Source organism: Xenopus laevis, chromosome 7S (assembly GCF_017654675.1).
Source record: "Xenopus laevis strain J_2021 chromosome 7S, Xenopus_laevis_v10.1, whole genome shotgun sequence".
Taxonomy (NCBI): Eukaryota; Metazoa; Chordata; class Amphibia; order Anura; family Pipidae; genus Xenopus; species Xenopus laevis.
Window position 1 is genome coordinate 14,821,369 of NC_054384.1, and position 27,789 is coordinate 14,849,157.

At 39.1% G+C, this 27,789-nt stretch overlaps 1 long non-coding RNA gene across 1 annotated transcript; it reads right to left on the bottom strand.

Annotated features, from left to right (window-relative positions):
• Positions 1 to 7,051: 7,051 nt before the first annotated feature.
• On the bottom strand, positions 7,052 to 8,932 carry LOC121396127. The gene is made up of 2 exons (XR_005962846.1): positions 8,733 to 8,932; positions 7,052 to 7,368 (listed from the first exon to the last, which is right to left on the bottom strand). It is a non-coding gene; the product is annotated as an uncharacterized LOC121396127 (long non-coding RNA).
• Positions 8,933 to 27,789: the final 18,857 nt, after the last annotated feature.

The window sequence follows — 27,789 nt, forward strand, 5'->3', positions numbered from 1 at the left end:
AACAGCTGATATATTGAGAACCGTGGTGCTCTAAGGCTTTAGGCTTGGGTCTCATACACTGGGCTGACAGTGTTAAGATGGCAGCAGAACCCTACAATGTAACACAGTCATTTGCTTAAAACCCTTAGCTAGATGGCCATAGGTTGGAAATCCCTGATGTTTATAAGTTAAAGAGTAAGATATGTCCGTTAATAATATAGAATTTTTCTCGCAAGGGTCCACTGTAATGCTGCTGCCCCAGGACAAATGCCCCCCATCCTAAAACCAACCCTGGTGCCAACTCCTGCTTATAGAAGCCATCTGTGTTATTCTGCATATGAAAAATAATGTATAGCTTTATGAACCTTAGACCTGAAAGTTTCATTTACTCAGTTTGCTTTTATCTATTTAATTCGCATTACTCTTAGAAATGTACTCACATATATTGTGTTCTAGGGACTATATTATGACATAAAAAGGCAGTAACAATAGATGTATTTGAATTGCCATATTAACTGATGAGTGTGACATAATGGAACAGATGCTTCTAGAGATGTTCTCTGCCTTTTGGGTTCTTTCTTTTTGTATGTTATTTACAATGACATTTGGATGTTACTGTATATGTGAATTATTTCTGCTCATTTTTTGCAGTTGAAGGCACAGCAGGGTTACGTCTTGTAGGAGGAAAAAAGCTTTTCTTATTACTGTAGACACAAGTACATTTACTAGAGATGAAGGGTTGCGTGGATTTACAATGAAAAGTAGATCAGTCACCTAATCCAGATGAGATATATTCAGGTTGTGCTGAAAAAAATAGAAATTTGACCCATTTTTTGCAAAACGCAAAATATAAAACAGAATATAAAACATGGGCAAAACTATAACACAAACCAAAACAAAATAATTATAATTTAAAACAAAACCTAACACAAACTACAAAACATACAAAACGTACTGCAGAAGGATAACACAAAATATACAATGCAGAATATAGCACAAACTATATGATTATGACAAGATATAAAACAAACACAGAACGCAAAATACAATGCATAACAAATAAAATACAACACATTAAAGAGGAAACAACAAAACAAAAAACTTAATTCAAAACATAACACAATGCATGATAAATATAGCATAAAACAAAACATAGCACTGAACTTGACACAAATAAAAATATAGCACAAAATATAAACAACATAACAGTAAATGAACATAAAACAAAGTGTTAAATAACAAACAAAACATACAACACGACTATAGAATGCAAAACAACATAAAATACAAAATAAAATACAGGTATGGGACCTGTTATCCAGAATGCTCGGGACCTAGGATTTTCCGGATAACGGATCTTTCTGTAATTTGGGTCTACATACCTTAAGTCTATTAGAAATTCCTTTAAACATTAAATAAACCCAATAGACTGGTTTTGCTTCCAATAAGGATTAATTATATCTTAGTTTGGATCAAGTACAAGCTACTGTTTTATTTTATTATTACAGAGAAAAAGGAAATCATTCTGAGCTTTCTGGATATCGGGTTTCCGAATAAGGGATCCTATACCTGTATAAAGCAGTTCAAATTATAACACAAAAGGTAACATAACAGAAAACAACTTGTGGTTTTCCTTGTAGTTTATTGTACAGGTATAGGATCCCTTATCCGGAAACCCGGTATCCAGAAAGCTCCGAATTACGGAATGGCTGTCTCCCATAGACTCCATTTTATCCAAATAATCAAAATATTTAAAAATTATTTCCTTTTTCTCTGTAATAATAAAACAGTACCTTGTACTTGATCCCAACTAAGATATAATTAATCCTTATTGGAAGCAAAACCAGCCTATTGGGTTTATTTAATGTTTAAATGAATTTCTAATAGACTTAAGGCATGAAGACCCAAATTACGGAAAGATCCTTTATCCGGAAAACCCCAGGTCCCAAGCATTCTGGATAACAGGTCCCATACCTGTACCTAAAACCACTATAGTTGTGCTCGGTTTCCGCTAAGTCCTTCCTTTGCTGCTTCAATAGACACCATTGCATCACTGGCACAGCAAACACTGGAAATGATGTCAGTCATCACCGCAAAGGACGTCCAACAGACTTCAGAATAGGCACAATCAGAAGTAGTTGCAGCGCAATTGCATCAAGAGAATTGTCCATTTCCAGTAACGTGTCCCATTTAAGTAAGTCCCTACAGGCACATACACCTCTTGAGTCCCAGTGTACATGGTGCTTACATGTGTGTGTGTGTAAATTGTGACGCTCACCAGTTTGCTCATGTGCACTGCTTATTTATGGACATCACATTTCCTAGCCAATTGCTATGTGATCTTTTCAGTTTACTGTGGACACGAAGGAGCTTATTTACTAAAACTAGTATTTTTCTCATTTTTTATTGAAACAAATTGGACCTAACTCCCAACCACGATCTGCCTTAATTTTCTAAAAATTTGGAGCTACAATTGTGCATGCAAGAAAAGTCGAGCAACAATTCGAACCGTGTGACTTTTTCAAATTGTCACCCGAAAAATGTGGATTATTGAACGAAAACTACTAATTATTTGGATTACGGAACAAAAACCAGCATCAAACAGAACGAAATTATCAAGAATATTGAAGGCAAAAAACATCTTACATTAGTTAAAGGGACCACCTGCTATTGACTTTTACACGATTTTGATAATTTTTAACTGGAGGATTTCTGGATTCGGATTTTTAGCAAACTTCAGAGCATGCGAAATCTGGAAACATTTTAATTGTTTTTTTTTTCACTTTTTTAATAATTTGAGGCTTAATAAATAAGCTTTCCTGCTCCCTGTTGATTGATTTCCTGGCTTGACTCCTGGTTTTGGCGAATCTACTGCCTATCCTAACCTCAGTGTTGGACTGGCTCACAGGGATACCAGGAAAACTCCTGGTGGGCCAAGGTGTCAGTGGGACCTCTTGCTTCTAACCATTTAGCCTATTTCAAGGTAATTCCCTATTTATTTATGGGAAAAATGCATAAAAAAAGGAAGAATATACAGTAGTAAGTAGAATAAAAGACTAGGAGAATGATGAGGTTGAGTAAGGAAAATAGGAATAATAGTTTGGAAAGTGGGCCCATGGTCTAAGGTTTTCTGGTGGGCCCCTGGCATCCCAGTCCGACACTGCCTAACCTTGGCCCTTTTCTTGACCTTGAACTGAGCTGCCTGACCCAGCCTTAGCCTGCTGATGCGTCTTCTTCTTGTTATTTAGCGCTCCTGCCTATTTACACATCCCTTCTCATTCGCACTCCAGGGGTATGAAATCTGAAGGTGCTGCTTAAGTCATCTGATGACTGCGTTATCCGATTATGGGCCTGATCCTAATGATTAACCTGATTCCACCTTCCACCTAGATGGGCAGCAGATATCTTGTTTGGCTAGGTCTTCTCGAGTAAACTTAGTTTTTGAACCTCTCATTGCCATTTTAGTGCCATTACATTACTCATCCTCTGTGGACGATTTTTTTTTTTGTTTGCACCATCCAAAGAATAAAAAGTTCATCAGACCTCAAACTACTCCTATTTCTACAGCCATTCTTTGCAAGATAAATCATAATTTCTCTTTATTTATCTGTTTACATTTTTCTGAACCATTTCCAGGTCTGTAAGATTACATTATTCAGTGTAAATTGCAAATATTGACATCTTTATTAGTAGACCAGTGTTTCTGTCTCTGAGAAACACACGGCAAGTCTAGGCTGAGATTGAGTGGATTTGTTTCTTGCTATGCATGGTAATAAATATCAAAGGGTCTCGAACAACGAATGGCAGATTTGTATTGCAGTTACTACAGATGGCCTCCATGAGCAGATATGGAATGGGTAACAGTATAGACTTGACTTCTAATGAAGCTGAACAGTCGATAGAACTGGGGGTAGGGGGAGTCTGGGGACTGATGAATTGGCACTGGAGTGGGGGAGAAAAGGATAAATATGCAAATCCCACTTTGATTGTTTTAGGACTATGACACATATGGCCTTTTGATTCTTCCTACATCCACCCACCTCCCTTTCAAATGGCTCTCCTTGAGTGACAGCTGCAGCATCTGCTATAGGCAGATTTGTAGTAGAAAGTGGCTGCAGGGGCTGAACAATTTTCTGACCCTCATGTTCTTACGAAGGCAACCAATTTAACCACTGTAACTCACATAATGTGTTTGGTTATCTGTTTAGAAGTTCTGACACTTGAAAATCAACCACAGACTGTAGATAAAGGGTATTTAATCCTTGTCCTGTGGGACAATGTCTTTGTTCCATGGAATATATCCACAGTGCAGCTTTGTTACCAGTCAAATGAAAGATATTTTCTAAAATGACACTCCTCTACATGACGTATTCAGGGGAAAAGTAAATACTTTGCCTTCTGATGACATTATACCTTTAATTTTCTGAGAAACATGGAAGGGCGCCGAAAATTACAATCTGCTACTTATTGTTGGATCAAAACTTTATAAGATTATGGAAAAGGATGGTTTGTTCCCTTTAGTCAGATAAAAGCTAATGCAAATTTGTTCACTAAAGCAATAAAAGTTTAATCATCCCACAAAGAAACAGACCGCAGGCAAGCTTATTAAAATAATTATTGGAGTGTTTAGCTACTGTGTTCCATTATATTGTGTTTTTTTCTTTATCCTCTCTGTCTACTGCTACAGAGATTGATGCCCCTTCTTCTGTCCTATTCCTTTTCACATCATTTGCATTTATTCCATGTTTCGGCTCCTTCTTTATTCCTACTTTTATTTACTTATTGCATTAAAAATGTCCTTTCTCTTTCCCAACTATCCTTTCTGGCAAACTATCAATCTCATCTACCCACTCAGCATTCCCCTTTGTCAGTTATTTATGCTCAATCCAACATTTTCTATCCCTTTTACCATTCACTTCCTAATGCTTCATTCTGTTCCATGCTCCTCCCCTTCATTTCCGTAACATATTATATTGTTTTTTTATATCGATGTGTTGGTTTTTTGCTTCATATCACTATTGCCTACCTTTACCCATTTCAACCCAAAATGCTTCATTCTATTTTATATTGTGCCTTACCCAGACCTTTCTGTAGCATTGCTTTGATCCTATATTAGATTTACCCTTCTGCCAATAATAAATGGCTGCCACCACAACCACAGACATATCAGTATATTCATTTGATTAACATTTGGGGTATTCTGAATTAAGCCAAGTAAAGACAGCTGCAGAACATAATGTCAGCAAGAGATTTTGGAGCTCGTAGTAATGGGGGCAGTCACAGCAGCACAGAGCATGTGCAGTGAATCAGCAGAAAAGAAGATGGGGAACTACTGGGGCATCTTTGGAGACACAGATCTTTACTGCTAAAAGGCTGGGGTTGCTTTGGGCTGGTACAGAAGCTCAAACCATAATGTACATTTCTAACCTACTTCTTAGATAAGCTTTAATTCTCCTATGTGAATGTGGACAGTGATTCTTAACACTATTTAGACATGCACGTTAGGCAGCGAGCGCATGGTTGGACACCTATTAAGGTGACCCTATAAAGTTATATTTAGGTTTCACAAATCCTTTAAAGGAGATCTAAACCTTCCATAATACTGATATTTTGGCACTCATTAGCCCCCCAGAAGTAATTACATATACATGAGGCATCTCTAATCAGAATCACCATTCATGACCAGCATCAGTTATTTAACCTAGAGTAACATGCACTTGTTCTTTCGCTTTGGCAAAGTATAAACAGAGTAGACAGGATTGTCACTGGAGGATTCTCTTGTATGAGTTGAGGTGCTGGCTCTGGAAGACTAATTTTATTGTGCAGTGTTGCATTTAAAATCCACCTCTATGCTTGCTTGTCTACAGTGAATAAATCCTATAAACCCTCCCATTATTAATATATTACGCACAATCAAACACAAATTCACACAAATTAAATTTTAGTGTGATGTAGTGACATTTTGAGGCAGGTTGCAATTTTTTATCATTTGTAATTTTTTAATTATTTAGCTTTTTATTCAGAACCTCTCCAGTTTGAAATTTCAGGTCCACATTACCCTAACAACCGTGCACTGATTTCAGTGAAAGACTGGAATATGAATAGGTAAAGGGCCTCAATAGAAAGCGGAGTAATAGAAGGTATCACAAAACAAAACATTTGTAGCCTTACAGAGCAATTGTTTTTTAGATGGGATCAGTGACCCCCATTTGAAAGCTGGAAAGAGTCAGAAGAAAAAGGCAAATAATTTAAAAAACACAAAAAAAAAAATGAAGGCCAGCTGAAAAGTTGCTTAGAATTAGCCATTCTGTATCATACTAAAAGTTAATCTAAAAGTGAACCACCCCTTAAGACATTTTCTGTCTTTGTAAGAATTCTGTAGTCATACCCTCATTATATCCCAGCATAATGCTTTAAAATTGTTCAGAGTTGAGCACAGCATTACCTTTTTTTGCTTGACTACAGTTCCCATCATGCTTAAAGCCTCGGTAAGGGAATGCTGGGGGTTCAGTTTACATTTGGGTGGAGCAAATGTTTATATTTAATAATATAATACTTTAATAAAAGAAAGAGTAGGGTGTTTGTGGGGAATCTTTGCAGCACTTCATAAGCAAAGATGATAATGGATATTAGAGGGGATTGCTCATATGTTTGGGTTTAACCGAAACAAATCCTAAATAAGTTGTTGACTGGGGGGTCCAGGTCCCTCTGTCCCCCTGCACCGCACCCTCCTCCACCCCCTAACCTACCTTTCTTTCCTGCTGGCGGTGGCAACCGGGGGCCGGAAGGGAGTTTAGGGAGTCGCGCTTATAGCGGGTCTGACATGTGTAAGCATTGGTTATAGATAACGAACACCCATATAGTTAATCATGAGGTGCAAATCCATCAAAGACCGCCCAATAAGACTGCCAGGAAAACACAAAAGAGGATTGCACACTTCAAATGAAGAAAAAAATGTATTATACAAAAAAAAAAAAAAAAAACCATAGTACAAACCACTAGGTGGTCTTCATCAGGGACAAAAAATTGGGAAGACCAACTAGTGGTCGAAACACGTAGGGACTTTTTTTTGTATAATACATTTTTTTCTTCATTGGAGTGTACAATCGTCTTTTGTAATAGCGAGTCTGGACCGGCGGGGCACACCAAGTTTTTTCCCAGTGTCCCCCAGGCCCAGTCCGACCCTGTTGTTGATTAAATGCTGTGTTTTCTGCAGACACTTGGCTATGGGTGTTGGGGTCTCCTTTTACTCCACGGCTCCAGCATATTAAATATAAGGACATACAAGAGTCTCTTTGTGTAACATCTGCCCTTTGGAAGCGGATAAGAATCGATGCAGAAGTGTGTGAATCATTGCTTTCTTTGAGGCTTTCAGAATTCACTTCTGTCCTGTTACAACGAGAAGTAAACAGTTTACAGTTTCGGTATATTTCTGAATATGAAACCCTTTCTATAACATATAGGGGTATGGGATCTATTATTCGGAAACCCATTATCTAGAAAGCTACAATATGTTTTTATTGATTTCCATGTTATCTGCAAAAAAAAAACAAAACAGCCCCTTCTACTTGGTAATGGCAACTAAGCTGCTTAAGTCTGTGTTTGTGGCTAAACAGTTCTTTTGTTTATTTATGTTTAAATGCTTTTTAGGAGATGCCTCAGTGTATGGAGATGCTAATTAAAGGCGTTTACCACTTGGGGGTACCAAATGTTAGGCAACCCCAAGTGAATGTATATACTTACCTGAAACCCAGGGCAGGTGCTCCTATCATCAGAAAACTGCACCGACCCGGGGTTATTCCAGCAAGCACCACGGAGCGATTCTCTTCCGGCTTCTTCTGTCTTCAAATTTCCCGGGGCAGACTCAGTAGAATGAAAAAGCCGAATTTTTAGTTAAAGTTCGGCTTTTTGCTCTACTGCGCAGCCGCGCAAAAAAAGAAGACGACGGAAGAAGATCTCTCTGTGGTGCTCGCTGGAATAACCTCTGGGCCGGTGCAGTTTTCTGCTGATAGGAGCACCGGCCCGGGGGGTTTCAGGTAAGTAAATACAATCACTTAGGCGTGCCTAACATTTGGCACCCCCAAGTGGTTAACGACTTTCCTTTAAGGAAAGATCGCTAAACAAGAAAGCCCCAGGTCCTAAGGATTCCAAATATATGATCCTATAAAAGTAATTAGCATGCAATGTATTTGACATGCATTTACACTTGCCTTTATCTATGCAACTATTCATTTATTAGCAAGTAGAAACTGTGAACTTTCTGTTCCCTAAGACTTGTACTTCATACAAGTATGGGATCTGTTATCCATAAACTTCCAAATTACAGGAAGGTCATCTCCCATAGACTCCATTTGAATCAAATAATTCATGTTTTTAAAAATTAATTCAAATGTCTCTGAAATAATTTAAAAATACCTTGTACTTGATCCAGACTAAGATATAATTATTTCATATAGATAACAGGTCCCATATGTGTAGTAGATGGCCAATAGGTATGATGAAATCCTGGGAACTTGTTTTTTTATAGCTGCAAAGCTCCCAACTGCATTCTACCAATGGTTGATGGCAGCTTTAATCTATCAGCCATAGAAATTAAGCACCAAACAGAGGTGAGACACAACATGAAGCACCTCGTCTCTGTTTGGTGCTTCTGCAGGGTCCTGGTCTCATAAGGAAGAATTGGGTCTGTTAGCCATGCAGTCATCATAAAGCAAGCACATATAAAAACTCTTGTGTGTAGGAGCACTTCATACCTTATTCTCTTTGTGTGTAGGAGCCCTTCATCTTCCTCAGCATTAGATGAGGTCCTTTTGGGAAAGCTTCAGCTTATTAGTGCCTTATTAGTCTCTGAGCTTGCCGACAGTACTTTGCACCAGAAGAATTTATGACGGTCAGAGAACGTGGGATTTTAAGCAGCAAATATCTGTAAAATGTAAAAATAAAAAGTTTTGTATATATAAATAGGAATATAAATAGGAAAGGGCCATGAACGATGAGTAATAAAATGTTGCAATAAGGGGGTTATATACTAAACTCTGAATGCAAAAATCACGATTTTTTTTTTTTATAAAATCTGACTTTTAAAAAATCATGATTTTTTTGGAATTTATGAAACCCCAAGGATGGAAAAGTCCAAATTTGAAATTCGGCATCTCAGACCTGTCGAGGTTGCATATAAGTCAATGGGAGAAATCCCAAAGATTTTTTGATGTGCACTTGGTTTGTGCAATATCCCGAAGTTTTCAGGCAAATATCGGAGTTTTCGATCGAAAAATCCAAAAAAAATCGTGAAAATCGGATGAAAAATCCAAAATAATCTTTAAAATCTGATTTTTTTCCTGAAAAGGAAATTTTCAGCAAAATGTAATAATAAATAAGCGTAAAAAACCTGAGCGGATTTGATCAGAGTTTGTAGCAGAAAATTTAGATAAATTCGGACTTTGGTAAATAACCCCCTAAATGTGTAACGTTACAGAGAATTTGTTTTTTAGATGGGGTCAGTGACCCCTAGATTTGAGTGGAGGCTGCACTGCCAATTACTATATACAGTAAATCCATTCGTTAAAGGGGGTGGTTCACCTTTAAGTTAATTTTCAATAAGTTAAGTAAAATGGTCAGTGTTCTAGGGAATTTTCAATTGGTCTTTATATGATAGCCTTTGTGAAGGGACATTGGAACACACTTTTCAACTTTCTGTAGGCAGTGTATTTTATTGAAGCACTATCCTCTGTTTCAGTTAAATTGCGATGAAGTATTTTTATTTTAACTAATAAAAGAGAGTTTTGCTACTGGTGCCACAATAGGAACTTCCATATACAATTTCTTGCTGAATCAATGTGCAGTGAAGGATTAAACAGGCCTTGCAGTAAACCCAGCATGCGTTATTTTTTTATTATTATATTTTATAAGAACAGAGCAGACAAGCTTGGTCGTTATTTTTATAGTATTTTAATTATTTGCCTTTTCTTTTGACTTTTCCAAGCTTCAGGCCCTCTATTCACATTCCAGTCTCTTATTCAAATCAGTGCACGGTTGCTAGGGTAATTTGGACCCTTATAACGAGATTGCTTAAATTAGTGAATAAAAATCGAAATACATACAAAAACCTGGTGTTCTAGGGCCATGGTATGCAGGGGCAGCACTAAGTAACTCAGGAGTTTGGCCCAATCCACACAATCCAAACATTGCCTGCTATTGATATTGCCTGGAGCTGCTTGTGCAAGTGTTTGACAGTCAGTTGGGCTTCAGAACCCTGGATTGCCACATTTTTAAGTGAAATTTGCCTGACGAGCAATTGGCACAAGCATTTTAAGGAGAGTTTTATAGAAGTTAGTGGGGACATTTCAGGAGAGAAAAGCAATATGTACAATTGAAATGTCTCCCAATGTCACAGCTCTCGTTGTTTGGGGACTGTTGAAAAGGGTCCTATAGGTTAGAATAATTTAAATAATAATTGTCATACTAAGAATTAATATATTTGTCTAAATAAATCACTATTGTAAGATTGGAAAAGAAGCTGAAACAGCAGCAGAGTATTTGTCCTGTACTGGTACAGTATTTACACACACGCTGGGTCGTGTCCAATCCAACTGGCGGAACAGCTCAGCAAACACACAGTCCTAACATTGCCGATATGCTTTAACATGTCCTTGGGCTAGACAGATAGCTTTTGGAATTTTCATGCAAAACTGCAAATTCTATTTCACACTTTAGAGTGACAGATCATCACTCATGCAGATTGTTCCGGGGTTATGCTATTTCTGGGTCTCACGATTGCCAAAATACAACTGGGATGAGTTCTGTTACATAACAAGAATTCAAGCTCAATCTTATAGAGACTTGACGCTTTCTTGAAACTAATGTTTTGTGACATTGTAAAATTGTAAAGTGCCGCTCTTTAGCTCTTGTGCTCACTAGCCAAAGATGCATCATTCTAGTGGACTGGTCACATTCATAGGGCAATGGAAGAGCTGTTGGTCAACCATTGCATTCCCTAATGTTGCTGGACTACAACTCCCAGCATTTTCCAGAATACAGGCATAGGTTAAAGGGCATTGGAAAATTGTTTCCCCTACTGGAAGCATGGTCTAATAGAGCCTACCCTTGGCCAGGGGAAACAACACTACAGTATGTTACCAAATAAATGCCTGTAGCAAGTGCAACGTGCATACAGCCATGTTGGGATACATTTAAGCATCAGAGTCCCAGCATGCTCATGAGTGACTTTGGAGGTTGACTCATGTGCATTCTTGTCACCAAACATGGCCGCCCACAATGGGAACTCTATTTCAGGGCAGTCAGCATAACACTCACTACAAACATTTTTGTAGCCCAATAGCATCGTTACCCTCAAAACGATGCAATTCTGTAGTGCAATCTGTATTAGCAATCTGTATTAGCTAGTACCTCTGCTGGGCAATACAGTTTTCCTATGATTGTTGCTGGGAGCATCAATGCCTTTTAAAGGGCCCTTTAAAGGAATTGTTCATTGTAAAAATACAAACTAGTTAATTCGATGCTGCACAAAATAAAATAAAAAAATCAATATAGTCAGTTAAAAAGCAGGAAGTAGTGTTCTGGCTACTATGTTAGACATCCAGTCACTCCAGCCTTTATACATTACATTTTTGACTATATAACTATATTACAAACATTTTTTTATTTTGCAAAGTCTATACTGTTCCTTTAACGCATGCTGGCAGCAACAATATCTTTTAAAGGAGAACTACAGTTTAAATCACTGGGGGTGGTTAAAATTGCTTACCCTATACCCCAGGCCAGCGTTCTTGTTTGCTAAAAACTGCACCAGCCCAGGGAATTTTTAAAGAAAATCCTTGTTGCCATCTTCTTCAGTTCTTCCTTTTTCTTTTTGTTCCAGTTTGGGCAGACGCAGGCTAGTCAAGGGAAACCCAAACTTACAAACAAAAAGATAACTTATTCACTCTAGTGTACATGTGCATGCCCCTGGCCAGAGAAAAGAAGAGAGAATGGAAGAAAGATCGAGTTGAAAAACTTTTGCATAAATACCTCGGGCCGGTGCACTTTTCCAGTAAAAGAAGTACTGGCTGGGGTATCAGGTAAGCTATTACGATTACCAGTGATTGTGACTTTAGTTTTCCTATTTTAAAGGGAACTTGAAACTTCCATAACAGTGTTGTTCCACCCAAACATCTGTAGACTAAACCCAGTAAATGTCCGATTAACAACACACACATGGATTTCTAAAGCAACACAGCACAATAATACACCTTCCATGTTCCTCCCAAGACCAGCATCCAAGAGTAGCCTCCATGGTATCCTGCCTCCTTTGTGTCCCTGATAAAGAACCCAATATGTATTATAAAAGTTTTTTTTGTCACTTGTATATCCCTAACATGTTTAGTATCTACCTCATCTTGGTAGCAAATGCTCAAGCATAGAGACATTGTCTATGCACAACAGCATTCCTGCCGTCTAATGAGCCTACAGGTCTCAGAGGACAAACGTAACATTTTAATTCCAATTAGCAACATCCACATCAGAACAAAGGTTCCTTTCCCCATAGATAGTTGACAGGTTTGAAAAGTGAAATTGTTATGGCAGGAGTCTCCCGTCAGGTACATTTCTGTTTCCCAGTTGGACTGCATTTGTATGAAACAGACTCATGCCTTTCTCTTTTATCACCGTAATTATACACACATTAATATATAACAAAGTCATTATGCACCCCAAAAAAAGCTCTTTCTAGTTCAAGCAAAGGTTAGTTTCTTTTTAAATCTTCATCTGCCTGTATTATTAAAAGGAAATAAAGATTTTTGGATTGGCATCCGAGGGGAATGGGAATAAACATGGCAGACACTTAGGGGCAGATTTAGCAAAGGTCGAGGTGAATTTTCGATTGAAAAAAATTTGAATTTCGAGGTATTTTTTGTGTACTTCGACTAGGAAATACTCCAAATTCGAAAAAAATTAAAAAATTCAAATATTTAAATTTATCATGTACTGTCGACTTTGACCATTCGCCATCTAAAACCAGCCGAATTGCTGTTTTAGCCTATGGGGGAACGCCTAGAACCCATTTGGAGTCAATTGGTGGACTTTGAAAAATCTAAGTTTTTTGGGGGAAAAACTTTGATTCGAATTCAATCGTATGTGCAATTACTTCGATTCGTATGATTCAAATTCGGCCGAATACGGACCTAATCAAAAACGGATCTATTCCATCAAAAAAAAAAACTTCATTTCGGTTGGTCTTTTTTAATTTGAATTTTGACATTTTTTCAATTCGAAATTCGACCCTTGATAAATATGCCCCTTAATTACATTAACTATAAACTTAGAAACCGGAGTTGGCAGAAACATAAATACAGAGTGTCTGCTTGAATTGGCAGTGTCCTGTTCAATTTCCTTTATTATTTGTGCAGCATCAGAAAATGTTATTATAGGAATCAATTAAAACTCCCTACAATTATTAAACCAATGTAAAAACAACAAAAAAAAGTCAATGAATGTAAATTAAAGGAAATATAATGGTGGTCATACACAGGCTAACTTGGTACAGTACAGATGAATGCCATATGAGGAGCCATACACAGCCGTATTACTTCGACTGCCCTCAGGGGTGATTTGGGCCCCTAAGCCGCCTGAGGCAGGTCCTGTGATACTGCCCCCCCTCCCCACCACTCTTATCATGTTCCATCGGAGCAGATCTGGGGGGTGCATCGTTCAATTATGCTCTCATGCACCAGAAGATGCACCAGAACATGGAAATTAGGCTCTTAAAGTTACCAGGAGTGGCTTGCTGACTTCAGTAAGTTGATCTCTCCTATTGCAGGGATTGCACTGTCCCATTCCTCCTATAGAGGGTCAGCTCACTAACCCAGACCCAGATCTGAGAAGAGCCATACCTGGTGGGTCCAAAATAAAATGATTGGAATGGCTTTAATTATCTGTACAATCACTGATGTACTGATACAATATGTTAGTGAGTTAGGGTCCAACTGTCTGACTAACTGATATCCTTCTGTTATAGAAGTTCCTACCAATAATACCTTTTAGGGTCTGGCCACATGGGCAGATTCGGGGAGATTAGTCTCCCCTGCCTTCCGCCGGCTAAAAATTGCCTGGGGCTAGGCACAGGGAGCCCTTCATTTTCCGAAGTCGCCCATAATTGCCTCATGGGGAAACTTTGGGCGACTTCGGAAAATGAAGCACTCTGTGTGCCTGCCCCCAGGCAATTTACATTTTAGCCAGCGGAAGGCAGATTGGAAAACCTCTAAAACCACTAAAATTAAACCTTTAATAAATAAGCCTTCACAAGTTGATTTAAAGGGAAACAAACCCATAACCACCACTGCACCCCTTGTACTCAGTACTCCAGCACAGAACCCCTAGCACTCAGAACTCCAGCACTGCACCCCTAGCACTCAGGACTCCAGCACTGCACCCCTAGCACTCAGGACTCCAGCACTGCACCCCTTGCACTCAGGACTCCAGCACTGCACCCCTTGCACTCAGGACTCCAGCACCGCACCCCTTGCACTCAGGACTCCAGCACAGAACGCCTAGCACTCAGGACACCAGCACTGCACTCCTTGCACTCAGGACTCCAGCACTGCACCCCTTTCACTCAGGACTCCAGCACCGAACCCCTAGCACTCAGGACTCCAGCACTGCACCCCTAGCACTCAGGACTCCAGCAATGAACCCCTAGCACTCAGGACTACAGCACTGCACCCCTAGCACTCAGGACACCAGCACTGAACCCCTAGCTCTCAGGACTCCAGCACCGAACCCCTAGCACTCAGGACTCCAGCACTGCACCCCTAGCACTCAGGATTCTAGCACTGCACCCCTAACACTCAGGACTCCAGTACTGCACCCCTAGGACTCAGGACTCTAGCACAGCACCCCTAGCATTTAGGACTCCAGCACCAAACCCCTAGCACTCAGGACTCCAGCACTGCACGCCCAGCACTCAGGACTCCAGCATCAAACCCCTAGCACTCAGGACTCCAGCACCGCACACTTAACATCTACCTCTACTCAAGGCAGAATTCTTTGATCAGGAGCAATGCACAATTCTGCTTTTGGAAAAATGCTTATCAATTGTGGCTTTGTTTTAAACTACATACATAAATCTACTGCACCTTACCAATACAGTCAAAGACTTTCTTTTTGTCAAATCCTTATTGGTTCATTTGTAGACATATTATAACTATTCATTTTTTTTTGCTACTGAATTAATATCCTGATCCCATCGCACAGCTCAGTGCATCTCCCTTAGCTTGTTCCTTTACAATAATTCCTTCTCAGGCTCCTTACCACTGCCTCACACCTAATAACTCTACTTGTTTTCTCATCCATGTCACACACCTTAAATGACTTCACGCCAGAATTTCTCTTCTGATCATACTATTCTTCCTCCCCTGGGACTGGCAATATTCCTTTTTCTCACTTCTATTCAGAGCCTGCTAAGCAACATTTCTGTGCGCTCTGTTTCCTTGTCTTCTACCTACATTTGCTATTTTTCTTTAATGAAAAAAGACGCAAGAGGTAAATATTGTAATAGCATAATGATCTTTTTTATTGTACATTTGCACCTTTGATTCTTACAGTGCAATCATCTGTTATAACTGTTAATGAGAATAGTGGGTCTAGCAGGAGTCCTTAATAAAGGATAATTGCAATATACATATGCAGAACATAAGACTCTCCTAAAGGTCTTGGGGATGGGTAAAGAATAATAAAGATTTTGCTGTGGGCCTCATTAATTTTTAGAAGTGCTATTGTTTTAATGCCTTCTTTATGGTTATTGTACTTAATGAGCAAGGATAAGCAAAATGGTCACGAGTGTATAAGAAAAGGATAATAGGCAGATGATGTGTTGAAGATATAGAGTTCTAGATCATATAAGAAAATAAATATGGTAAATGGAAAACACAGTAATCACACTAATGACGAAACAATGAGAACTAAATTTATTTAAAGCTTTCCTTGTGCCTTAATTTATAATACTGAGTGGCTACATTTTGGTTCCTAAATATTCACTTATCAAAGCTTTATACTTCAGCGGCAATAGGAAAGTGCTTGAAGCGTGACCCGAGCTGCTGGAGACATCAGACGCCTGCTGGTTTGTGCTTATTTGTGCTCCGCGCATGTGAAACCCTCAGAGATTTAGCCCAGGTAAGTAGCTGCTAATGGTAAATGTGAAAAAAAAGGGAATTGCAGAGGAAGGATTTTGCGGAATGACAGAATTTTCTTAAAGCGACATGAAGGCTGGTCTCTGATAAATACAAACACTTTAATTTTCTCTGTAGGGTTCTGAACTTTAGAAGAAACAATCTGCAACTAAATGTTAGTGCTTGAATCGAGGTGTCTTACCTGTGTATGGATTATATACAGGTATGAGATCAGTTATCCATAAAGCTCCGAATTACGGAAAGGTTGTCTCCCATAGACTCCATTTTATCCAAATAATCCACATTTTTTAAATTATTTCCCTTTTCTCTGTAATAATAAAACAGTATCTTGTACTTGATCCCAACTAAGATATAATTAATCCTTATTGAAAGCAAAACCAGCCTATTGAGTTTATTTACTGTTTAAATGATTTTTTAGTTTTTAGCAGAAATGGAGGTCTATTTATTCAAGGTTGAATTTTACTGGTTTTGAATCTACGATTAAACTCTATTCCTCTAAAAGTACGAATGCCACGGAGTTTAAAGTTCCAATTATAAAAAAAAACAGAGCGATGCACTAATAAATATGAAAACTTCTAAAACCTCTAAAAATAAGAGTTTTTTTATTTAATTATTAGCGAAAAAAATCAAAAAACCTCTAAAAAGCCAAATTGATTAAAACTGGTCCAACTAGTTCAACACAGCTCCCATTGAGAATTAAAGGAAAACTAAACCTAAAATGAACATGCTAGAAACGCCATATTTTATATACTCAACTTATTGACCCAACCTATAGGTCCATCATCTCTATAGTAGTAATGATCCAGGACTAAAAAGTTGTCCTAGGAATTGCCCATCCTGGATTGTGTTAGGAGTGTCTGTGCACATGCTCAGTGGGCTCTGAGAAGCTGTTGAGATGCTAAGCTTAGGGGTCGTCACAAATCATCAAGCAGAAAATGACCTTCCCCTGTCATATAAGCGTATGCTACAATGCTGATTATTAAATTATGATGCTAGTTCTGCTGGTTTCTGAGCTGCCATGTAATAATCCTCTAAATTATTTATTAAATAATACATTTAATTAAGAATTTACTAGTTTTATATTATGACATTTATACAATATATATACAGTATATTGCGAGCCAGTCCCTAAGCTCAGTAAGTGACAGCAGCACAGAGCATGTGCAGTGAATCAGCAGAAAAGAAGACGGGGAGCTACTGGGGCATCTTTGGAGACACCGATCTTTACTACTAAAGGGTTGTGGTTGCCTTGGGTGGGTACAGAAACCCAAAACATAATGTACACTAGCTACTTCTATAGTTAAACTTTAGTTTTCATTTAGCAGTACTATACTTTATACATAATAAAAACCCTACAAATTATTTTTTTTGACCAAGCTCCACCTCAACTAAAGATGACCTTTACTCTTTATATAACTTATAACCCCCCCAACATCCACTATACTGGGGAAGAATTATGAAGCCACAATAAATTTACCTCTGCCTTCTGTTTATTTTTCTTTGCTCAAGCTTTTGTCATTCCAGTCTTCCTTTAGCAAACGTACAAGGCAAACCATACATATTTATATAAATACTGTATATTTCCTTTTTGTCAGGCCACAGTAGGATTTCTGCAACCTCCCAAAATCTAGAAATATGTGCCGTAGGAAGCCAAGCCGAAACAAAAAACGGCACGCAGGAGCCATGCATTAAGACCCACTGCTCAGTTCCAGTGAACATTTTTTAAGATACAATTCACTTCTTTATAGAGGGGCATTTGTTCCACGTCAATGGATTTGTTCTCTTTTCACAGAAAACACAGTTACATAATCTATATCAATATTCCTGGGGATCAAAATGCTTTAGAATGGCATGTCTTAATTGCTGCATAAAGGAAGAGGAAAATATATTATTGATATGTGCTTTTTAAATGGGCTGCACACAGCTTTCCCAAATGTTCCTGGGCTACATCTCCTACCACAAAAACATGCCACAAGCTGTAGCCAACAACAACAGAGATGGATGGGCAAAATATAGATTCTTAAAGGAGACAAAAACCTGTAACTCGACAATCAAACGCAACCAAAGATGGTTTCTTAAACGAACACTGCCCAATAAAGTCCTATGGTTAATTAAACAGAATCTTCCAATGACAATCCTGTCTGTTCTTATGCCTGACTCTCTTTTCTTGGTTTTATACATTATACATTAAATTTATTTATTTAATAGATGGAGCTAAAGGCATGAGCATTGAAGGACAGTGCTGCTCCATTGAAATGCTGGGAAGGGTAGAATAGGAACTTCAAGAATGGATTCTTTAAGGACATGTATTCCTTTCCTAAAACTGATGGTTTTTATTGTGAACATTGCTATCTTCTTTTGGCGATGTTGCCAAATGAGCGGATCTCTCCCTCATATGCCCACATTGAAGTTGGCGATATCGGGCTGATCGGATCGTGGGCCCTAGGGCCCAACGATCGGATCAGAACGGAGGCCAAATGGGTGGTCGGATCTCGGGACACATCAACGAAAAGATACGGCCTAGATGCGAAGGGATTTTCTAACCCGCCTGATCGTAGTTATATTGAATAATTTATTAGGCAAATAGCGATTCATAATTTTAATTTGTCTGTGTGTAGCACAAAAAAACCCTAATTAAGTTTTATACTTATGCTGGCTTCCTATGACATGGTAGTGTAACTGCATTTCAATATCTCAGTGACACAGAGCAATAATAAAATAAAGCCGAATCAATGGAAGCAACTTGTACCATTTAATTGTATCCCATTGTTTGCGCTGTCACATTATACTAAAAGGTATCATTTTAGCAGCTTCTTTTCAGCTTTCATTGATCCATAATCCGTCTATTATGACAGGGAGATGAGTGTTCGGCAGCTCTGTGATTTGGTGCCGGGCTTTGTGATGTGGCTTTTGCAGGAATCCTGCTCACTAAGAACTTCTTAGAAATGATCTCTCTTTAGTATTTCGGCTCAATGCTCTCTGAGTGTCTGAATCCTCATGTCCTTTCACTGGACAAAGTTATTGATTGCTGTCCAGCTTTTTACCAGGCAGGGAGGTGGAACACTTAAAAGCTTGAAAATTCTTCCTTCCTTAGGATTACTGAACATTATCTACTGTATAAAGCGGCAACTTGTTTGTAGCTAAACTGTTAAAGCTCAGTTGGTGCTGGATGTTCAAACTGGCTGTCATTGAGCTTTAACTTCTTCAGATGGAGGTCAGAAGTTGGACATTGCTAAGTTAAATTGGGTAATAAACTTTCCAATAATATGACACAGATATAGAGCAAATAAAGGAATGGGTGCGGCTCACCAAAAGTCTTTGTTGGTTTAATTCCACGGGTTATCCTGTGTTCGATATCCCAAATCAATGTATCAATAATGTAGTTGGTTGTGGAACAAACCCAAGGCAGCAAGTTGACTGCAATACTCTTTATTGGGAGGTAGAGTTACACAACATGTTTTGGGCGGAGCCCTTTGTCAAGTGTGACACTTGACAAAGGGCTCCGCCTGAAACATGTTGTGTAACTCTACCTCCCAATAAAGAGTATTGCAGTCAACTTGCTGCCTTGGGTTTGTTCCACAACCAACTACATTATTGACACAGATATAGAGCCTGTGGCTAAGTTTACCGCTGAGGCACGAAACGTGTAAAACTTTGCTTTTTGATATGTTTGAAGTTTCCCAAAATAAAAACTATTATGTGCAATTCTTCAACTTTTGTGGTCCAGTTGGTACTGCTGCCAAGTACCACTGTCTATCCAAGGATTTATTCCTCAAGCTGTAAGCAGCAGTCCAGTGGTGTCATTTCTGGCACCTTAAGGTGGCCATACATGCACTGATATTATTGTACAAAATGAATTTTCGTACAATGTCCAGTGCATGTATGGTGGGAGATGAGCTGACCAATTTTGGCAGATGGCTTGAATATTGGTTGGCTCGTCGATTGGACCAGACAAAAAATTTTGATAGGGTGACTTTAAAGGCATCTGAACATCGGCCACTATTAGTGCTGAATCATAAGATACAGGTAGAATTCTATTGTTTCTACCTGTTCATCTGATGATTAAACTCTAGATGTGTGCGTTGAAACGAACAATCTTTCTTGGAAAGATCTTTTCCAGGTAAGGTAGTAATTGTTACCTCTATGGCCACCAAATTCTATAGAGGCTAATGCACTGTTTCTATTGAAGCAGAAGAACCTGAGAGAACCTTTGAGCTAAGGCCTGGTCTAGAGGTGGCAGTAGTTCCAGGGTTCTTCTGCATCGATAGGTAAAACTGCGCTTTATTGAGAACAGAAGGCAAGAAGCAGCGTAAGTGCAACTACTGTATACGGAATTTCAAAGCACCAGCCTCCATTGTACCTACATTTTACAGTCCTGTTATAGCGAAGCAACCTCGTAGGAAGAGAAAAAAAATATATCTTCCTTCTGATGGATGAGAACAGTGGAGGTTACAAGCTTTATTTTACTGTGTATTCAATCGCTGTCTCTTAAAATCTTTGTGAAATTGGCAAAAACTAAAATAAGCATCACTTTACTTACTGGGTATTATTTCTGGGTCACATTGTGTGTGTTTGTTAAATCTTTGGACTAACTCTGGATCTCGTTTTTTCATCTCCAAATTTCTATCTATCTATCTATCTATCTATCTATCTATCTATCTATCATCTATCATCTATCTATCTATCTATCTTGATCTCAGAAATAGAAAATAGAAGATACAAGTCCCATTGACTTTTACTAGTACACACAGTTGTGGAGTTGTGGAAACTCAAACCCGAATTTGCCATTTTTGCTTGGTACTTGGGCTTTTCTGGATAAGGGGTCTTTGCATAATTTGGTAAAAAAAAAAAAAAAGGATTTTATGGGAAATTGACTTTTGATAATTTGGAATTTTCTGGATAATGGGTTTCTGGATAAGAGATTACAATATATATATGTAATCTCTTATTCAGAAACCCATTATCCAGAAAATTCCAAATATATATATATATATATCTATATATATATATGTATATATATATATATATATATATATTGTACCATCATTTTTACTTTAATGAGAATGAGCAGTTTCTTTCCAAACCGCTTTCTTCATGGTACCTTGGCACAAAAAATCAATAATGTTAACCCAGTTTTTTTTTATATATATATCAGAGCTAATGAATTTTCTAATGGGCAAACGGGATATTCGGCCAGAGAACAAATAAGCGCGTATCATGCATTATTTATACTTGGCTCCAACCACTTATTATTCAGCCTTGCATGGCGTGAGGTTGATTGTGAATGCTAAAGGGAAACTACAGTATTCCACTGTTTAAAGCATTGCTTTTCTTCTATTCATTTCTACCTTGAACAGACAGTTTATAATGGCAAAATAATGGCAACAACTATTTGCATTATTTATTGCCCTAAAACTCTACCAAGAAGGATCTTCTTCCATCTGTGATTAAACCTTGATCCTTATACTTGTACATGTATGGGACCTGTTATCCAGGATGCTCGGGACCTGGGGCTTTCCATATAATGGATCTTTCTGTAATTTGCATCTTCAGACAATTTATAATGGCAAAATAATGGCAACAACTATTAGCAAAGAACATTTGCATTATTTATTGCCCTAAAACTCTACTAAGAAGGATCTTCTTCCATCTTTGATTAAACCTGGATCCTTATACTTGTACATGTATGGGACCTGTTATCTAGGATGCTCGGGACCTGGCAATTTCCAGATAAAAAATCTTTCTGTAATTTGGATCTTCATACCTTAAGTAAGCCTACCTCCCAACATTTTGGAAACGGAAAGATTTGGCAGGTTATGAAAGTTTGAACACATTTCTATGGTTTTTATATGTTATTACAGTTTTGCTAATGAATTGCCCTTTAAGCTGTGAATCTTCGTTCTTATCTTATCTTAAACTGTTACACAAGTATCTTAAGTATGTGTTCTGGGCTCTCTGCCAAGAGCCAATTAAGTTAGAAACTTTGTATGTTTTTCTGGCTGTTCAGTGCAGCAGATCAAAGAGAAACTATCAGTACAAATCCGGGACTGCGGGTTGAGCTGTCAAAAGCGGGACTGTCCGGCTCAAAACAAGACGGTTGGGAGGTATGTAGAAAGGTAGGTTGAAAAAAAGTTCATATATTAGTGATGTGTGGGCCAATCCGATACTCGCAGGCCGACCTCACACTCTTTTTCACGGCCACTGTCAAATGCCGGCTTTCCGACTTCCGGGTTCGTCTTTTATAGACGCTGCTCCTGGTCGCCCCGTCCCTTTTGTGATGTCATCAGCAGACAGGTCAGCACGGGTCTATAAAAACAACCTGGAATTCGGATGCGGACGGGCGCGGGCTAAGGTAGGGCGGGTTAGGGTCGGGTGCGGGTCGGGAAATCTCGACCCGCACATCACTAGTCTATATGCAAACTGCCTAACTGCCAGTTGATCCAGAAGAAGGCAAAAAAAAAAACCCCCATCTGAAGCCTCTCCAATTTGCCTCAGAGGCAGAAAAATTCCTTCCTGACTCCAAAATGGCAATGGGACCAGTCCCTGGATCAACTTGTACTATGAGCTATCTTCCATAACCCTGTATTCCCTCACTTGCTAAACACCATCCAACCCCTTCTTAAAGCTATCTAAGATATCAGCCTGTACCACTGATTCAGGGAGAGAATTCCACATCTTCACAGCTCTCACTGTAACAAACCCCTTCCGAATATTTAGGCAGAACCTCTTTTCTTCTAATCGGAATTGGTGACCTCGTGTCAGCTGGAAGACCTACTGGCAAATAAAGTATTAGAGAGATTATTATATGATCCCTTATATATTTATACATAATTATAATATCACCCCTTAAGCGCTTCTTCTCTTGTGTTGCACTGGCATTTTTAAATAAATGGCTATAGAAAAGGCAGATATAGGGTACAGATCTGCTGGAATTGGAGGTATATAGATCAGTAGTTTTAGGGCACTAAAGGTCACTATGCCATTTAAACTGCTGCCCCAAATAATGCAAAGCTGCCTGCATTCCGTAGGGACAGATAGGGTTAGACATGTAGGAGATCATCTCCAACCTCTTACCTGTCCCCTTTGGAGTGTCAGAGGTCACAAACTGTATAGTGCAGTCAGTATGGAGAGGGCAGGTCTACGCCCCTAGGGGTACATAGTTGAAGAGGCAACACTATTGGGGTCATTTCTAAACACAAATGCAATGTGCAAAGTGCAATTTCGGATGCAAATTGCCATGACTTTTCCTTAAAAAGATACTGACATCAGAAAATAACCTTTTTCATTATCTATCATAACATTGTCTTTGAATGCTATTTATAAATTTGCCATAAAAGTATTTGACTGATGCTTTTACATGACCTTTCTTACTACCCTGTTCCTCTAGGAGGGGGCTGCCATATTTGTGCAGCAGGAGTCTGTTACCATTAGAAACTCTAACTGACAGGCTGAGGTGGGACAGTCAGGTTGACAAAACAGTCAGGTTTAGGAACTTCAAGTAACAATTACTTACAAAAGCAGAACTATCAGCAAAAAACAATCAACATGACCTATAGGTAACTTTTAATGTAGATTAATATTTTCAAAAGAAATTTTTTAGTGTCAGTATCACTTTAATTCCATCAAAATCGCAGGCACACTCAGGGCTGCATCCACTGCAATAGTGGCAAAATAGATGATACTGCCTTTGCAGATAGACACAAATTGTGAGCAAGCTGCACCTAGCATTTTCAGAGTGGGGTGTGCGTTTAAAGCCATTCACTTGCCGAAAGTCTGGTGCCTCTTTTGACACTCTTTTGGAGCTATTGGCAAGTCCAAGGTGGTGGTTGTTCCTTTATCCCTCACCGTCAATAGGCGAAGTTGTGCACCGTTCATCATAAGAGGCAGGATGGACACATTGACAACCAAAGGAAAGTGCAGGAGCAATTTCGGACACAAGTTCTTTTATAAATTCCGCCAATTTGCAATATTCTCCACTTTGCCCATTTTATGGCTTTCTCGCTTGTGAATGCTTCCATAAATGATCCCTCATATCTGCCCTTCTAGAGTTCTGTTAGAGTGTTACACCAGCAAGCTGATATTGCACAGTAATCTCATAATGCTAGATAGCAATAACATGGCTCACGTTGCTCTAGTTGGGATGACCCTTATGGGAGAATATTCTGGCACCTGTCGGGAGCTACGGGACAAAAACAAATTAGTTTAAGGCAAGGTTTTCACCGGCCTTTCTTTATTACATTTCTTCTGCAATGCACACAGAGATTTCTAATGCTCAGATGTAATACAAAATGAATGTAGAAATATTTTTATTGCACAATTATTTATTTTATTTGCTTTTAAATAAGTATATTTATAAAAAAAAAAGCACCTAGTATTGAATGCAAATTGCATATTTGGTCGCAGATGACTCCCATAGCTCACATACAACACTTCAGTGAGTATCTTCTGGGCACACCCCTTGCATTATGATAAAGAGATGTTTTTCAAAGTCTGTAGTTGAATTTCACACATAACTGCCTGTTCAGTGAACCCTACTCACATTCAGATGAGAATTCAGATTCACTCGCCTTTTGCATGCGCATTGGGGGAATCAAATCCAGCAAATCTGGATGAAATGACAGAACAACCATCGTGTAGGTGAAACGGAAATCTGCAAGTGTACGTTTGCTGCATGTTTTACCTCTAGTTGATCGTTTAGGTGCCCAGTGGGTTCTTCTGTTACTGGTGTGTCAATGTCATTCATTTCTGCCAATGCAATGTTAAAAGGACATTTGTGTTGATCTGGGCTGGGCTTTGTGTGCTGCTAAATCACTGAACTGTAAAACGAGTGATTACAACAGAAGTTCCTTTTCCTCTTTTCCCCATTGGCTCTGCGATAATGGGGTTTCTCAACTTTTTTGACCTTCATTTTGATTGTGTTAAAATTGGCTTGAGAACTTAATTATGCTAAAGATTAAAGTCGTTATTTCAGAGCCAGCATTTTGCTCATGTTGGATATATAACAGATCTATGGTCTAGATATTGTTCTAAATATTTAATGATATGATGATATAATGGCAAGAGGCTGCAGTCTATACTTTGTGCTATTTTATAGCAGGATTAAATTCATGCATTAAAGGGGATGTAAAACTCCTAATTTTCCAAAGCAGGATCAGATGAAACCACAGAGCAGGGAAAATTCTCATTGGTGGATCCTCTTGCATCCGTTGGACCACTTGCATTGGAGGTGTGACGACCACGTTTTCAGGAACCTTGTTCAGCAATAGTACTTACGGACGCACAGATGAATCCTGTGGGTTCCGGTATTCACCAATGCCCTTTTGGGGCCACGGGTTTTCTGCTGCGGAAGCCAACAAGTGTGTAACAAGTTCATAGACGAGGTACCAGCGGGGAAAAAGAGAAGACATAGTCAAAGTCAGGCGAAGAGTTCAAGGCAGGTGGCAGGAGTCGTAGTCAGGAATCGGGCAGAAGTCAAAACCAGGAATATCAATCATAATCAGACCCTTAGACAGGAACAGATAACTGAAACCAGCTTGGTCACTTCCAAAATGGCGAATTGGCCTTTTAAAGAAGATTTGGGGCCAATTTTCAAAATCCATCGCCTATCCGTGACGTCATGACTCTTGGCATCACGACGCTCAGCGTCAAACGCCGGCGTCAGTCGAGCCGAAGGCCCGGAAGTGAGCGCCTGCGCACCAGCAGCCGAGGAGAGATGCACCGGGAGGTAAGGGTTTCTGCAATTTGACTTCCAGCAGGAACCGCACCACTGCTTTGAAATTAAATGGTGAATCGGGAAAACACATTTGTAATATTGAAACCTCCATATGTGCCTCAATAAAGGTACCATATCTCACATTGAATTGCCCTTGTGTCTAGCACCCTCTGTAGGGCAGTTTGTGGTGGAATGACTTTTTGTTTGCCATTTACCCTAATGGTCAGAAATCATATTCTGCTGAAAAATTCAACATAATTTTCACTGCTTTTTTCTCTCATTCTCTCAACAACGAAAAACAATGTTATTTTTCTTCTCTACCTTGGACCTAACAACATCCGTTATGGGTTGATTTACCCGGAGCAAAATGGACGTCTACTTCAACAAGGCCTTCTTTGTCACTTTAATTTTATGTATTTTATTTTTTATTTCATATAAAAATAAATGACAAAGTAAACACCAATATGTAACCAGAGATTTCTCAAAGCCTGAATAATCATGTGATGCCTTTGTTTCTTGAGTCTCTTGTTTCAGCATTTCCCAATCTACTGATGAGAAAGCTCCTGCAATAAGTAGAAAAAAATGCCCATCTCAGAGAAAATCATTGAAATTATGTGTAATAATAAATCGCACATGAGGCCGCATCAGCAAATAAACCAAAATAATATGACATCAATAAATCTGGAATTGCAAATGAAGCACACAAGGATTGAAATAAAGAGGAGAGACTGTATTCCTGAGGGTGATCACTGTTCCGCCAGACTCAAATCTACTGTAGTTGCCTCAAAACTTGATCCTGGCCTGGCAGTGATCATTAATGTGAGCTATTCCCACTGCAAAGAGAGACTGATAGATCAGGGTGTTCTTAATACACGGAGAGCAGAGCATTGGAGAGAAGCCAACACTTTACAATGATGTACTTTTTAAAGGAGCAGCATTGTTAAAATCATTGGGGGATGCCAAATGTTAGGCACCTGACAGTGATTTTATTAGTTTACCTTGACTGGGGCAGTTTTCTGCTAAAGGAGCACTGGCCCAAGGTATTTCTGTGTGTAGAGACTATTATCCCACTGTTACTATAGGCACAATCTCTCCCTACTATACATGCTATCCCACAGCCACAGTCCCTTCCCAGAGACTATTATCCCACTGTTACTATAGGCACAATCTCTCCCTACTATACCTACTATCCCACAGCCACACTCCCTTCCCAGAGACTATTATCCCTCTGTTACAATAGGCACCATCTCTCCCTACCATACCTGCTATCCCACAGTCACACTCCCTTCCCAGAGACTATTATCCACTGTTACTATAGGCACCATCTCTCCCTACTATACCTGCTATCCCACAGTCACATTCCCTTCCCAGAGACTATTATCCACTGTTACTATAGGCACCATCTCTCCCTACTATACCTACTATCCCACAGTCACACTCCCTTCCCAGAGACTATTATCTCACTGTTACTATAGGCACCATCTCTCCCTACTATACCTTCTATCCCACAGTCCCTTCCCAGAGACTATTATTCCACTGTTACTATAGGCACCATCTCTCCCTACTATACCTGCTATCCCACAGTCACACTCCCTTCCCAGAGACTATTATCCACTGTTACTATAGGCACCATCTCTCCCTACTATACCTACTATCCCACAGTCACACTCCCTTCCCAGAGACTATTATCCCACTGTTACTATAGGCACCATCTCTCCCTACTATACCTGCTATCCCACAGACACACTCCCTTCCCAGAGACTATTATCCCACTGTTACTATAGGCACCATCTCTTGGTCATTTGCCCCACAGCAACCTCCCTAAAGGGAGTCTAATGTAGCCATGAACCACAGGCAGTATGAAGCAGGTTGTCCTCTTTATTATGGCCCATACTGCATGTGCTGCCATATTGTACT